This window comes from Equus przewalskii, chromosome 1, assembly GCF_037783145.1.
Source record: "Equus przewalskii isolate Varuska chromosome 1, EquPr2, whole genome shotgun sequence".
NCBI lineage: Eukaryota > Metazoa > Chordata > Mammalia > Perissodactyla > Equidae > Equus > Equus przewalskii.
The window spans coordinates 20,102,070-20,117,780 of record NC_091831.1 but is presented as its reverse complement, the minus strand read 5'-3'; the positions used below and the strand labels follow the sequence as shown (position 1 = coordinate 20,117,780).

The 15,711-nt window shown below is 41.9% G+C and overlaps 1 long non-coding RNA gene across 1 annotated transcript in view; it reads left to right on the top strand.

Moving 5' to 3' along the window:
• The first annotated feature begins 250 nt into the window (after positions 1 to 250).
• Positions 251 to 15,711, top strand: part of LOC139085457 (uncharacterized) — a 151,591-nt gene continuing 136,130 nt past the window's right edge. Inside the window, exon 1 of the long non-coding RNA XR_011543764.1 lies at positions 251 to 310. This is a non-coding gene — a long non-coding RNA (uncharacterized lncRNA). The remainder of the gene's footprint in view (positions 311 to 15,711) is intronic.

Genomic DNA, 15,711 nt, shown 5'->3' with positions numbered 1-15,711 from the left:
TGAGAGGCACAAGCCCTCATGTGACACATAAATAACTGATCAGAAATGACATTTCAAGAACAGTGTAATCCTTTGTAAAGCTGGTTTCAAAGGTCAAGGCTAAAACACATTGTACACTGGCCACATTATATTGGGCCTTCATATCTCTTGATTGAACACAGTTCACATGCAGTCTTCCCCAAATATTCAATGACTGGAATGTCAGATTTTATCAGACTCATAAAATATAATGTGGTGCTTACGATGTCCTGGAACCAGAGAGGCTGGTTTGGAGTCCTGGCTTCATCTCTTACTAGCTGCGTGATCTGGGGTGAGTTACCTCCTTTTGCTCTCTGTACAATGCAGACAATCTTCACAACCACTCGTGGAGCAGACGCTGTTGATGAGTGGGATGGCGTGGGCAAGCACTTAGTGCAAAGCACTTAGATGGTGTGCTTAGCACAGAGTCCACGTCAATTTATGATCAACAAGTAATTAGTGAATGCCTACTGTATAAAAGACCTTGTGTCAGGCACAAAATTAACCTCTGTGGGGTACCAAAGTTTGTAAGGCTTTTGGTGCCACTATTGACCCTCTCAGCTAGTGAAGCAGAAAAATGGGTCAAAGCCTTTAAATATTTATAACAAATTCAGCTAAATTCATGAACGAAAAGGGTTCTATATGAGCAATTTCTCCAACATCTGCGAAAGTTTTGAGTTTGTTGAATATTCCTTGGATGCCCTTCCAAATGACTAATTTTGGCGTCAAAATTACTGTTTATTTCTGGTGGCGTGAAGTTCCACACCTAACTCCCATCCGAAGGTACATCTGTCTCTCTCTTCTTTGTGTCCGTCTGTTCTCTTAGCGATGCTTGTGTTAAGAGGATGCTTTTTGCAAAATTGGACTTGTAACAGATGATGGAGTGAGAGATGGGGCACAAAACAAAATTAGGCTCATTTTTCGGTGCATTCAAGTGCTATCTACTGCCCCAAATGGTAAATTACAAAAATGACTGTGGTACCCTGAAGAGATGATGGATTTCCTTCCTCAAACTGCTAGAGAGTTACGAGGGTAAGGGTGATTTTCCTAGTGTTAAAACTATTCCCTGGGGATAACTCAAGCACCTTGGGAAGCTGCATTAACTACTTTTGGCCACTAAACAGCCATTGCTAAGTAGGTACTTAAGTGTTCACATGACTATAAAGTGGTGCCCCAGTTAGAATAATTAGCAAAGATCTTTGTGGTGATGAAGGCCTGGGAAATTTCACTGGAAGCAATGTTCTGACTATATAATTCTCTGGAAAATGAACTTTTCGAAAAGATAAACTTGTATGTAAGGAGTAGCTTGATGCTGCTGCTGATCTTTATAGCCCCCTGCTAGAAAATCAGCCCGTATGGATTTCAAAGATGTTTCGTGAGCACTAGCACATGGGTTATTCACAACATCAAAATCAAATAGGGAGGGGCCCTAGGATGTCACTTTACAAGCAGAAGGCTGTAGGACTTTATGAGAAGAGCAGTGAATTTAGAATCAAGAAAACCTGCGCATTGACTGTGCTTGGTTACTTCGTACTCACGTGGCCTTAAGCAGTTCACTTCCTCTCTTTGGGCCTCAGTTCTGTTGTTTGTAGAATGATAGGATTTGATTAGATCAGGGATGGCACATTCTTGAAGACGTATGTTGCCTTCCTCTCAACCTGTCCTTCACAGACATTGCAGATTGCTCATGGCATATTTTCAGGCCGGGAATCAGAGGCTTCCACTCAACTTCACTTCTCTCCATCCATCAATCACAATATTGACCTGTCAGTGTAGGTGTGTCTAATGGGATCAAGGAAGGGTATTTGGTTATGTGAGATGCTGCAATGAGACACGGAATGCAGTTGGTCATGCTCAAGTAATTACGGGTTGACTTTTTCCACCTTTACAACTGAATTCCAATATGCATTGTGCCACCAGAGGCAGAATGAGGTAGTGGTCAAGAAGGTGGATACTGTGATCAAATCCCAGCTTCCCACCTTATTAGCTGGGTCATTCTCCTTCTCTGTGCCTCTGCTTCTGCTCGTAGGATAGTTGTGAGGTTTAGCTAAGGTAAGGCATGTAAAAAACTTAACACAGCGACTGAAATACCTCTAAGTGCTTCGTAAATGCCAGCTATTAATATCCAACCCTTGTTTTCTGGTGGGACAGTTAAGAGTTAAGGAGGAAAACATTAGCTCAGATCATTGCAACCCCTATCAAAGAGCTCTGGCATTGCTAATAGCCATGCATCCCAGAAGCCCTACTCCAAAAGTGGTTCTCACAGCTCTCTGAGCTTTCATTAGTGACTATTAATTTGCAGGATCCTTGGAAATGCTTTTGTTTTATTTTTGGAAAGCAAGCTTTCACTGTAGCCTGTGTTAATTTATATAAGCCCCTCTCCCAAATCCTGCATCTTAGTTACATTCAAGCCTGATGTCTGTCTGCAGATTTTCATCCCACCCTGAACTATGAAATGGTAAGCATTTAAAACTGGAAGGAGAGTGACTTGCATTTTGGGAACCTGGGTGGCCTTCTGGCTGGATGTTCCCCCATCATTCTGAAGTAGTTCTTTCTACTTTTTCTCTCAGCTTGAGGTGGGGGCCAAGAGTTCCCAGTCTTCATTCTAGCGGTTCTAAAAAAATTTTTTTTTAAGATTTTATTTTTCCTTTTTCTCCCCAAAGCCCCTCAGTACATAGTTGTATATTTTTAGTTGTGGGTCCTTCTAGTTGTGGCATGAGGGATGCCGCCTCAGCATGGCTTGATGAGCTGTGCCATGTCTGTGCCCAGGATCCAAACCTGTGAAACCCTGGGCTGCTGAAGTGGAGCATGTGAACTTAACCACTCGGCCACGGGGCTGGGCCCTAAAAATTCTTACCCTAATTTCTTGTCAGTGAAAAAGAGTCCATGCTGAGGTACCTGGTCAAATTAGTGGTCAAATAAGGCTATTTGTGAGCTGTCACCGTGGACCTCAATTAGTGGACATCCTAAGAACACCTCCCAGTGAGTTTGAGCATTTTCAGTCCATAGACACAGACTTCACTTCTTATGTAGAATGACAAGGACTCAGACATGAGGCCGGTTAAAACCTGGACCTCCCTTCCTGCCCACAGCCAGACAGACCCTAGGGGCTCTGGACATTCCCCTGTGCCCAGAACCAGCAGACCAGACATACATTTGAAATTACAGAGATGCCACTTGATATCTACGGGGACGCTAAACTCTTGCAAAACAAAGGGATTGCATTGGAGCTCCATTCATAGGTGAGGAAATGCCAGGGAACACACGGAAGACGGTGTTGCTAAATCCTGGGGTCCATCAGGCAAGAATCTTCTCCAGAGTAGCTTTGACTCTAGAGTACTGGTGCTTCAACGAGGAGCCCAGAGGAGCCCCCCAATTCTGACACAAGTTATTTCCAGTCAGAGATGTTCGACCCACTAACTCAGACTTGGTTGCCCAAGCACTTGCCTCTTGGGTTCCAGTCCCCCCTTATGAAGCATCACTAAGCTGACCCTGGATAAAACATCCCGTGGATAGGGCAATGAGAATGGCTACAGAGCAGCAGGGCTTTTCGTTGTATTTTTTCAAGAGAGGAACACATTGTGCTCACCAGAGGGTGGAGTATTTCCATAGAGACCTATTTGCCTGCTGTTTCATGTAATAAGAAGTGAAATTTCTGACATCTTTACCCTAGAACTTGTGTAATTTTTATTCGTTTACCAGATGGCTTCTTTTCTCATAACTCTAAGTAGATTTATTTTACCATGGATGTAGTTCCAATGTAGTCGACACTCGTGCTTGATTTGTGGGTCTTTATTTCTTTGGTTTGGAGATTTACATTGAGATTTCTACTGACATCCTCTCATCTATCCTTCTGCCAATTCAAACTATTTATTTTCTAACCTTACACTTACCAAATAGCTCTCCACTTATTCAATACGTATTTCTTGAGTAATTACTATGTGCAAGACACTGCTGTGGGTGTGGAGGATGCGGCAGAAAATGAAACAGAAAAAACAAAAGCAGAATCACTTTCTCTTTGTGTGGTCATTTGCCAAAGGAGGATGGACTCCCGAGTCAAAATTTGGTTTGGATGTTGAGATTAATAATACCATACACACACCAAGAGGTTATGCAAAGTTTTATTAGTTACATAAAAGACTTTCTGGGAATAGCAGGAAAGGTCTCAAGCAAGTCCAAAAGTGACTTGAGAGAACCATGAAAAGAGACTGGCTTGGGTTTCTTATGCTGGGGAGGGGATGGGCTGGGGTAAGGATTCCCACACTTGGGAGGGAGTTGAGTGATGTGAACTTCCCATCAGCATCGAAGTAGGGAGCACCCAGGCTTTCTTCTCAGCTTGCCCAGATGTGGGGCAGAAGGAGAAGAGAGCGGGGCGAGGCTTAAAAGCTGTCAGCAAACATCAGAAAATGGAGTCACACTCTGGCTTATGTTGTTTACATTTTTTTTATTGTAGTGTAACATGCACACAGTAAATGCACAAATCTCAAGCCTACAGTTTATGAGTGTTTAAATACATATGGACCCGTGTAACCAAATCCAGAAAAGATAGAGAATGTTCCCAGCATGCAGATGGTTCCCTTGTGACTCCTTCCAGTCAGACCTCTCTGCTAAGAAGTAACCACTATTCTGACTTCTATCATAAAAAACTAATTTTTCCTGTTCTTGGGGTTTTTGTAAATGGAATCATAGCACGTATATGTTCAGTAGTGCTTTGGTCTTAAGTCAGGTGGCCATATTCATGTGGATCTGGTTCTGCACTTGCTGTTCTGTTCTATCTTTGTACCAGTATGACACTGTCTTACTTACTATAGGTTTATAGTAGTCTCAATATTTGGCAGTGGAAGTCCTCTGACTTTGTTCTTCTTCAGGATTGTTTTCTATGTCCTTTGCATTTCACCATAAACGTGTTAGAATCAGCTCCTCAATTTACACACATATCTTGATGGGTTTTTGATTCGGATTGCATTGAACCTACATGTCAATGGGGAGAATTGACATCTTCCAACCCATATTCGGAATTTAAATCCATTTAATGTGGAATATTTTCCCACTTATTTAGGTCTTTTTAAATTTCTCTCAACACTATTTGTTAATTTTCACTCTAGAGGTCTTTCACCTCTGTAATTAGGTCTATTTCTATGTATTTGATGTTTTTTATTAATATTGTAAATGATACGTCTAAGTTTCACTTTCCAATTATTTCCAGTTATTTGAGGCATACGATTGATTTTGTTACTGATCTTGTTTCCAGCAGCCTTGATCAATCCATTTAACTGTAGTAGTTTGTGTATCGTTTTGAATTTTTGATGTGCACAGTCATATCATATGTGAATAATGACAGTATTTCTCCTAACTTTCTAATCTTTGTGTCTTTGTTTTCCTCGTTTCATAATGTTGCTAGGAACCTCTTGTGCAATGTCAAAAGTTATAGTGATAATGGACACCCTTTTCTTGTTCCTAACCTCAGGGAGCTGCTTTCCTATTTCACCACTAAGTATAGTGTTGGCCATAGGTTTTTTGTAGATATCTTTTAACAGGTTAAAGAGTTTTGTTTCTAATTTCTAATTTGCAGTAAGCTTTTTTCCTTAATCCTGAACAGGTGTTGAATTTTATCAAATGCCTTTTCTGCCTGTTGAGAAGATGAGATGGTTTTTCTCCTTTATTATGTGAATGTGATGATTTACTTGGATCAATTTTCAAATATTAAAGTAACCTTGCACTTCTGTGATGAACCCACTTCATCATGATGTATTTCTAGGGGATCAGAGTATGCCACCCCAAAATGTTCCACTGCATAAGGATGGTTTTGAGCTGGAGGCGACTGGGAAAAAGCAGATGCAGCCTGAGCTCTCTGCCCTCCTCCATCTGCCTGAAAAGCGGGGTATAAATTCCCCCGTGAACTTCTTCTCCCTCCCTTTGCCATCCCAGGAGGAGAAGAACAAGCTTTTCACCTGAAATGAGATGGCACCAACCAGAGTCATAGACAAACCTCACTAAATAACGCTTATCTACCATTAGTGTCCCCCCTTTTACCTTCCCAAAATTTACCACCCCTAAAAAGTCCAGAAACCCTTTCCTTTGTCTTGTCACTTCCCTACAAATTTATTGTCCTTCATCAGATTGTATAAAGGCCTTCCAGCCTAGTGGCTTCTTTGGGGGTTCTCTCTTCTTTCCATGAAGGACCCCTCCACCCTGTCTTGTTGCCACATAAAACATTTAACATCAAATAAAATTTGTATGCTTTTCTCTTGTTAATCTGTTTTTTTTTTTTTTTTGGGTCAGGAAAATTTTCTTCTTCTATATATTATGCTTCTGTAAATTGCTGATTTAATTTGCTCATATTTAGATTAGAATTTCTTTACCTGTGTTTATGAGAAATATTTGCCTATAATTTTCTTTCTCGTAAGGTCTTTTTCAGGTTCTGTTTGTTACCAGGGTTTCGCTGGCCTCATAAAACAAGTTGGGAAGAGTTTTTCTGTTTTTTTTTAAAGTTTGTATTTGATTGCTATGATTTCTTTCTTAAATGTTTGGATTTACATTATTTATTACCACCAAACCCTGTGAGTTTCCAAGTTGTGAAATACCTCTGTTGGTCCTATTTCCAGCCCATCACTCAAGAGCTGCTTTCTTGTTGCTGATGAGATGCTTACATATACTTGCTTTGGGATCTGGTTGACAAGTCCTGCTCCTGGCCTTTAAAATGAGAAAGTGTTTACAATTTGGTAAACACCATCACGGATGAAGAAAGGATGATCATCAGCAATTTATTTTGTGTCTATTATAAACTTATGATGGATGCAGCCTGAAATCAAAATCTGGGAGACTCAGAATCATTTCTAAGTCCATACTGTAGGAAAAAGCCAATGTTATAAGCATTATTAAAAGATCTCTAAGCCAATATATTAAGATGGAGTTCTTCTACTCCAGAAGAAAAATATAATTTCAAGGAGGTAAATCAATGATGTAAGTTTCTGCCTATTAAAATAAAGAAATTATTCAGGTATTTTAAAAATAGATGATGATGAGGCCCAAATCTCTGTGATAGTAAATCCCATTGTACGGATTTTAAAAAGAGATCTAATGGTTTTATTTGAAAATGTCAACATTTGCAACATGGTGGAAAATTCATTCTTTGTTACTATTTAAACATACAATGACAAATTTTAGAAGTCAACGTAAATGGGTGAAGTTTTTTGCTTACAGACCCTGTAACAGAATTTTGAAAGAGTTTTGAATAGCAGCCAAAACAAAATTGGGATTCTGAGAAGGAAGAAGTGAGGAGAGGAGGCTGAGCATGCCGCCCACAGTGTGCACCGCGTCTCAGTGAGGCTCACGGTACATCCCTGTGGAAGCTCGCATGTTGTTCCTCACCAGTGGGGCTTTCGATGCTGTCTGGCTTCGATATATTCACCTAACTCTGAGTAGAATACAATGCAGGTACCAAAAAAGATCTTTAAAAGAAAACATCCTGGTCCAATGTACATAAGAACTTCTAGTTCTGAGAGAAGAGGATCCTATAAAAATCTGAAAGTATAATATTGCTATCCAGTCAAAAGCAGAAGAAAGAAAAACAGACGTGCACGTATTTAAGGTTATGAGTGTGAATGTATAGCAATATCTCAAGAGGTACCATATACACTGTACTTTTCTCTGACTAGCTTCTCTTTTAAATTAGTATACTTTAAAATTAACTTTAGCCAGCCCTGGCGGTCTAGTGGTTAAGATTCGGTGCTCTCACTGCCATTGCCCGGGTTCGTTTCCTGGTCAGGAAACAACAACATCCCTCTGTCGGTTGTCATACTGTGGCAGCTGTGTGTTACTGTGATGCTGAAAGCTATGCCACCAGTATTTCAAACAGCAGCAGGGCCACCCATGGTGGACAAGTTTCAACAGAGCTTCCAGACTAGACAGACTAGGAAGAAGGACCTGGCCACCCACTTCTGAAAAACTTGGCCATGAAAACCCTCTGAATAGCAGTGGAACATCATCTGATACAGTGCTGGAAGGGGAGAGGATAGTGCAAAAGCACGCAGCAGCATTCCCGGCAGCGTTCGGCTCATGTACACAGGGTTGTTAGGAGTCAGCATCAACTGCATGGTGCTAACAACAAAATTAACTTTATTTTGGTGCACAGTTCTGTGAATGTTAACACATTCATAACACGTATGTATGGATTCATCTAACCACCACCACAACAACCAAGATATGCAACAGTTCCATGACCCCCAAACCCCTTCCTGCTGTGTCTTTGTAGACATACCCTTCCCCCAAACCTGACCCCTGGCAACTACTCTCTGTTCTCTGTCCTTACAGATTTGCTTTCTCCAAAGTATCATATAAGCAGAATCGTGTAGTATGTCACCTTTTGAGGCTAGCTCATTCACCAGCAAAGTGCCTTGAATATTCATCCATGTTGGTGTATGTATATTGTTATTTTTTGTTGCTGAGTAATATTCATTTTATGGGCATACCAGAGTTAGTTTATTCATTCACCCATTGAAGGACATTGGAGTTATTTCCAGGTTTTGGCGTTATGAATACAATTGCTGTAAACATTCATTTACAGGCTTTTGTGTGAACATAGGTTTTCACTTCTCTGGGAGCAATAATTAGGAGTGGGATTCCTAGTTCATATGGTAAGTGTGTGTTTCACTTTATAAGACACCGCCAAGTGGTTTATCAGAGTGGCTGTGCAATTTTTGGTAGAGCAGTTTATGAGAGTTCCAGGTACTCCACATCCTCTCCAGCACCTGGTATTGTCAGTTGTTGCTGTTTTTTTCTTAACTCATCATAGGTGAGAAGTGGTATCTTGTTGTGTTTTTAATTTGCATTTCCCTAATGGCTGGTGCTATTGGGCATCTTTCCATGTGCTTATTTGCTGTCAGTATGTCCTCTATGCTGAAGCGTCGATTCAGATCTCATGGAAGACTGTGTCGCATGGAGTGGCCTGGGAACCATTTTCTAATCCAGGGCAGAAGATAATCTGTGCCACAAAGCAGAGCAAGCCACCAGATTTGGCATAAAGATTCATTTCATTGATCCTAAATACACTAAAATTTCCACTAGAACTTCTTTTGTGGGTCCTTTTTGTTAACTTGGTATTTAGATCCAGGGAGAAGAGCAGAGATGGGTAGGGAGAAAATCTAAATAATAAAGCAAGTTATAAATAGTGACATCTATATAATTATAAGAGCAAGCTCTAATAAGTGCATTCTCTCATCCCTTCATTTTAGTAGTGAAAAATATTGAAGCATGGAGAAGTTAAGTAGTCTGCTCAAGGTCACAGAGCTAGTAAGTAAGAGGACTGAGATGTCAAACCAAGTCTATCTGATTCAAAAGTCCATTGTCTGAACCACAATATTATATTATCATTGTCTGTAAGTCAGCAGCAGCAAGCAGATGGAGATTTCCCAAACCAGAACGTATGAACTCTATTATTTCTGCTTAGAAAAAGTTTTCTTAGCAAAAGGAACTCTACGAAGGAATTAGCAGTGGAAGAAGAAATACGTTAACTGTTAATTGAGCATCTACTACGTATCAAACCTTAGCTTCCTCACCTGTAGAAAGGGTATAATAATGCTCAGAACAATGCTGTGGGTGGATATTAAGTACCTTAGCCAGAGTCGTTGCCATAGGCAATGAATAAAAAAGCCGGGATTTGATTCTCCATCTGTGTAATCCCAAAGTCTGTGGTCCTGTCTCCACCCGTAGCTGCAACTTCTGTCTCCCATCTTTCTCCTGACACACACACACCTGCCCACCATGGAAAAACAGGATTTCTAAAACTGTGGAAAGGGACAGGTTTAGAGGATATAAAATTCTCATTTCGTCAATCCATCATGCAGTAACTGCCTTGCCTGACTGGTGTGGCTTGTCAGGCATGTCACAGAGTAGGGGAGAGGAGATGGGTGCCAGGCAGGAGGCTGTGCTTCACAGGCTCAGGATCCTCTCCCTCCACGGGATCTGCTCTACAGCCCGTCTCCATGAGGGCCCTTCACCAACTTCTGCTCCAGGGCTGTGCGGTTGCTCTTTGCTCTGTGACTGCCTGGGGACTCGAGGGGGAAAGATGACTCGAGGCCTCTTACCCTCTTCTTCTGAAGGTCCCTCCAGTGCTGGCTCCTGTGAAGAGCAATCCCTGCTCACTGACCTTCTATGTCCTCTTGAAGCCAATGCCGGTCCACTCATTGAATTACTGTGGCTCTGCTCAATGGCTCTGGCTCCATGTGGGTCCCTAAGGAAGAAAGTGCACGCTTTACAAGAGAGGAACAGATGGAGAGTCTTGGAGTATCGCTATTTCTACTCTGATAGTTCTCTCTCGCCTCCCCCTTGGCAAAGCTGAGATGTTGCAGGAGACTTGATCACAGCGGAGATCACCTCTTTTGGAGGAAGATTATGTCCTCTGTCCCCACCCAGATGCTCTTCAGTGGCCAACTTCTCAGGTGACCCAATAAACCAACATCCTTCTCCCGATGGGAATATGGTCATTGCAATTTTATATAGTCTCCCAAATACATTAAAGAAGAATGAAAGGATATGATAGAGGCAGAGCACCTCTCCTCAGGTAAAAGACTGCAGCACCGATGGGACAATGGAAGGCATGTGCTAGGTCTGATGGGAAGGTGCGCCATGCACACTTTCAGACTTTTATCAGCTTCAGGGAAAACGTACGACTTTTGGCATTTGCTGGGGAAACACTTAGAAATGACTATGAGAGTAAATTTGGAGACAGAACTTAGATGCTTGTTTTTATTTGGTATTTCTTGTATTATTGTCTCTATGTTTGCAGGTGGGACACCATGGTCACAGTGTCAAGGAACTAAGCCTTTACAGGACCTAAAGAATGCTTGAAATGTAAGGAAGGGATTGTCTCCAAAAAAAAAAAAAAAAAAAGAACTGTGAAGTCAATAATAAAGTGCATTTAAATGACTCAACCTGGTAACATGGTCAACTCTAATTCCATTCAACTTTGTATACTTTTTTGTACACAAAAATTATATTTAATGTAGGATGGTAGCACATTTTAATGTTTTCGATATCTGTGGAGTGGAGCCTCCAAAAATAGGAGTTCCTAGATCTTCAATTTTTTTTTAAACTTTGCATTTCAGGGTCAGGGGTCCTTAGAGTTAAGAGAAGGGAACAACCTTTCCCCCAAAGCTACACTTTAGACGCAATGTATTTGTATTAAACAAGTTCGGCTAACCACTGTACCAAAAAATGGCCTAATTTCAGTGGCTTGACATAATAAAAGTTTATTTTCCATTCATGTGGTAGTCCAACTCAAGTATTTCTTATTAGGGGGCTCTCGTGGGTAACTTTCTTTTGAGTGAAAAATTAGGGACCCAGAGTCCATCTATCTTGTGGTTCCACTTCTGGATCCTTGAGGTCTTTCTTTTCAAGGGTAATAGAGCATGGAGGAATATGAGAGGGATTTTAGGGGTTAGGCCTAGAGTGCCATGGCTTTGTTCTGCCCGTATTTCATAGGCCAAAACACAGCCCATGGCCCTGCCTACCCGAAATGGAGAGGCTGCAGTCTAGCTATGTATGAAGGAGGAAAAGAAAACAGGCCATGGTGGACACATAGCAGTCTCTGCTCTGGTGTTCATCAGCATTTGTAAATACAGTTTATCTTATAATATCTTATGTGTCCTAGTCTCATGAGAAGGTTTTGACTTGCTTCCTTGATAAGGGGCCCCGAAGTTTGAGAAGAAAATACTTGTGTTGGTTTTACTTCCTTTTGGGTCTCTCTGCTACATTCTTATGTTTTCTGTTTCCGGCTTGTTCTAGTTTACTTCTCACACTCTAGTTGATTGCTAAGTGGACAACCTTCTTTAACCATTGATTATCCATGGCCTTCTGTTTCTCATGCTCTCAAGTCAAGGGCTGAACATAGAAGTGGCAGAGATTCATCCCCGTGCCTGCAGAGAATCAGGCAAATCCACTCTATCAACTCAATCCCCAAAAGGCAGACTTTGGGAAACAGTTCTGGAGGTACAGCGTATGCGAGTGTTAGAGACTTGTGATGATCATCAGGTGCAGTCCAGGCCCCAATTTAGGCATGGTCTTGAGCATAGCAACTAATCTCTTTGCCCTTCAGTTATCTCTTTTGTAAAATAGCTACTGTAGCATTTACCTCATAGAGTTCTTGGGAAGATTAAACAAGATAATGCAAGTAAAATACTTAGCACGATATTTAGTACACAATAAATGCACAATTAGCCCGTTAATTTCCTCTACAAATGGGATCTACTTTGTACCAGTCAGGTTTCTTATTTGCAAGCCTCAGAAACTGAGTTTGGAATGATTTAAGTAGAAAGGCATATATTGAAAGGATATAGGTTCCTCACAGAATTTCCAGGAGCGGTGATGAATCAGGCTTGTATGCTACCTAGCCATGAACAATGCCACAGATCACACTTCAGAATGGTTCTTGGGATGGCTGTGTCACCACCACTACCAGACTTGTCACCGCAGCATAGGACCCAGGATGATGGCCCTAGAACTGGTGGCCATGCTATGTTTAGAAACCACAAGCAGTGGCTGCTACCATCACTACCTGTCACCAAGTTGGATTCTGAGCAGTCCCAGCTGCATCATGCCACTAGCCTCCAGTTCAAAGGTCACACGTCCATGCCCAAGTTGCAAAGAAGTCTGGGAAAGTGCATATTTGACGTTTCCGGATCCTCTTGTGGGAGGTGTTCCTCACCCAGGCCTAGACCTCTGTCTGCGTCTTGCAGTCCCTGCCTCTGAGACCCCAGCCTGCCTCTGACCTACGGCCTTTAGCTGTGACCCTGTTGCAGTAGTAATAGTAAGAGCTCAATACATGTTGGTGATGTACCAGGCACTGTGCCAGGCATTTTGCATGCATTAACTTATTTGCTTTATCCCCATTTTACTGAGGTAAAGTCTGAGATTCAGAGAAGTTAGGTGAAATTCTGGTTTAAAGATGGTAGCATAAGGTCAGTATTTCCCCCCTTTTCTTCCTGGAAAGCATTCAAAAGCAACAAGGAGAGTGAACACGTGACTTTATTTTTGGTGAAGCTTGGAGACAGCTAAAACTCTGTGTTTTGAGAAACTTCACAGCTGCCTCTCTATATGAGTTGAGGAGAAGTTGTGCTTACAAAAACTTACATATGAACTTGGGGACAAAAAGGACTATGTTTAGCTGGGAACATGTCCCCAGTTCTGCCCTTACATGAACTTCTGGCCAATAGCTGGTCCAGGAAAATCTTCCCTTTTTCATAGACAAGTAATAAAAAGAGAAACAAGCACAAAATCCACACAAAGATACTACAAAGGAAAAAATATGACAAACTATGGTAGAAACCGGAAAAAGTTTACCGGAGAGCTACTAAAAATTGTGACTAAAACTTTAACCATAATATTTAAAAGAGAGAGAAAAAACATGCGTTGTCAAAACTCAGGAAATAAGTATGTCTGTGTATGTGTATATGGGGGAGAAGAGGCATAAATCATTTTAGAAATGAAGCAGAAATTAGAAAAAACACAAGAGAGAATAGACTCTTCTGAAAACATGCTAAACAATAAAGGTAGGGGCCAACCCTGGGGCTAAGTGGTTAAGTTCATGCGCTCTGCTTGAGTGGCCTGGGGTTCACCAGTTTGGATCCTGGGCGCAGACCCACACACCACTCATCAAGCCATGCTGTGGCAGCATCTCACATAGAGGATCTAGCATGACCTACAACTAGGATACACAACTACGTACTGGGGCTTTAGGCAGGAAAAAAAAGAAAGAGGAAGATTGGCAACAGATGTTAGCTCAAGGCCAATCTTCCTCACCAAAAAAAGCATACTTAAAAGAAAAGGTTAAAATGATACATTTTATGAGGAAACAAAGAATAAAGATAGTAGAAATAAGAAAAGTTACAACATTAAGTTGAAAAAGAGGAGTAGAGCAAGTTAGAGAGAAAATGATAGATAGTGGACAGGCAAATGAAATCCAACATATGTACAATTATCATCCCCCTCCAAGGAATAAAAAAGGAAATCATTGCCAGAACAAATATTTAAAGATGCTATTCAAGAAAACTTCCCTGAAACAAAACTTGAATTTCCATAATGATAGGACAAACTCCGAAGGAACACAACTTTCGCACAACTATAGAAGCAAAAGGGAAGCATGGCTAAGAGAACTAACAAAAATACTGTGTGTGTGTGTGTGTGTGTGTGTTTGTGTGTGTTGCTGTGTTGGTTGGAGGCTATAAGGAGATGGTTGTATCGCCAGGCAGAAATGAGCCAGAGGCAGCAGAGAGGGTAGATTGGAAAAAGCCTTTTGAGTTTTGCTCTTGCTCTTGCCTCTCCTCAGGATTATTTTGAGGCAGCCGTAGCTGCCCTATCTTGGACAGTCACCTGTTGATGACACTGACAGTCACTATTGTTGACACTGGGATAATAACTAGGCAATACAAAAGTCCTGCTGGGGTGAGGAGATGGAGAAAAGTTGTAGGCTGGCTGTCTTCCCTTGGGAGTCTCTCTTTCACCTCCTCCTCCTCTTGGCACCCTGGGATGGTGGGTTAAAGTCTAAGGCTAAGTCTCTTGCCAATACTGAGTTTAAAAATGAATCTGCAGTCAGAGGAATTGCTTGACGGAAAGACAGCAGAAGGGAGGGGCATACAGTGATTCTCCAGTGCTTGGAGCTCTCTTTTTCTTCTCTCTCCTTAACTTCATAGACTAGTGCTTAAACTTCAGCCCTTAGCCTCTACACATTATTGGACAGAGTAGTTGTTCCCTAGGAGACATGAGCTCTCAGGCTAAAATGACTAGATACCCATGCAGTATAATCATTACATAAGAAAGACAACAAATGAATGACATATACCAACCGAAACAATGGTCTGACAGATTGTCAGAATGGATGGTTCCACAGCCTATCTCTAGAGCAAGTGCCCTTAATGGCCATGTGGGCCAAGGAGTGTCTACCTGCTGCACGCTCCCCTCAACAATTGACAGCCTGGACTCTTGGTGCAGCTGACCTTGGACATCCTGTCTCTTCTCCCTCTCCCCAGCTGACACCCTCAACACTTTGTCATAGATTCAATACCCTTTCTGGTGACTCTGTGAAGACTGATAAGAGACGTGTCTTTACTCTGTGCTTGACCCGCTGGATGAGTATCACCATCAGCACCTGCTGCTGGGAAGGCAGATTCTCGTCACTTGCCCCACTTTGTTGGGGAGCCTAGGACCAGGCTGTTCTCCTACTTCTTGTGGTGCTGCCTGTCCTTATTGCCAACTTCCCATCCCCTAGCCTTAAGAGACAACAGTCTTGTCTGCCAAGAACATGAGCTTCTTTTAAATCTGGTCAATGCCAGCTTAGGTAAAGGCTATGTCACAGTAAATAAACCTGAAGCCACACAGGGACATGGCAAATAAAGGGCAATGTTCTTGCCTAAAACAGAAGCAAATCCTCAAAAAGGCAAAAGCTGAGCAAATGCCTGTGTATATTTCTGGTGGTAGATCAGCAAACCCAAACCAAAGAGGAAGATTTCTCCCCTGCTTTCTTTCTCTTCTGTTTTATGTGGTAGCTCCTGAGGCAGAGGCTGGTCTGGTGGGTGAGCACAGGGCATGTGGCCATCTGGCCACCAAAAGAGTGATGAATCCATGACAATGTGTTGCGGGCTTCTATCAGTGAGGGAGAGGAAGACAGGGGAGGGGTCTCTGGGGAGAGCCACACCCAAA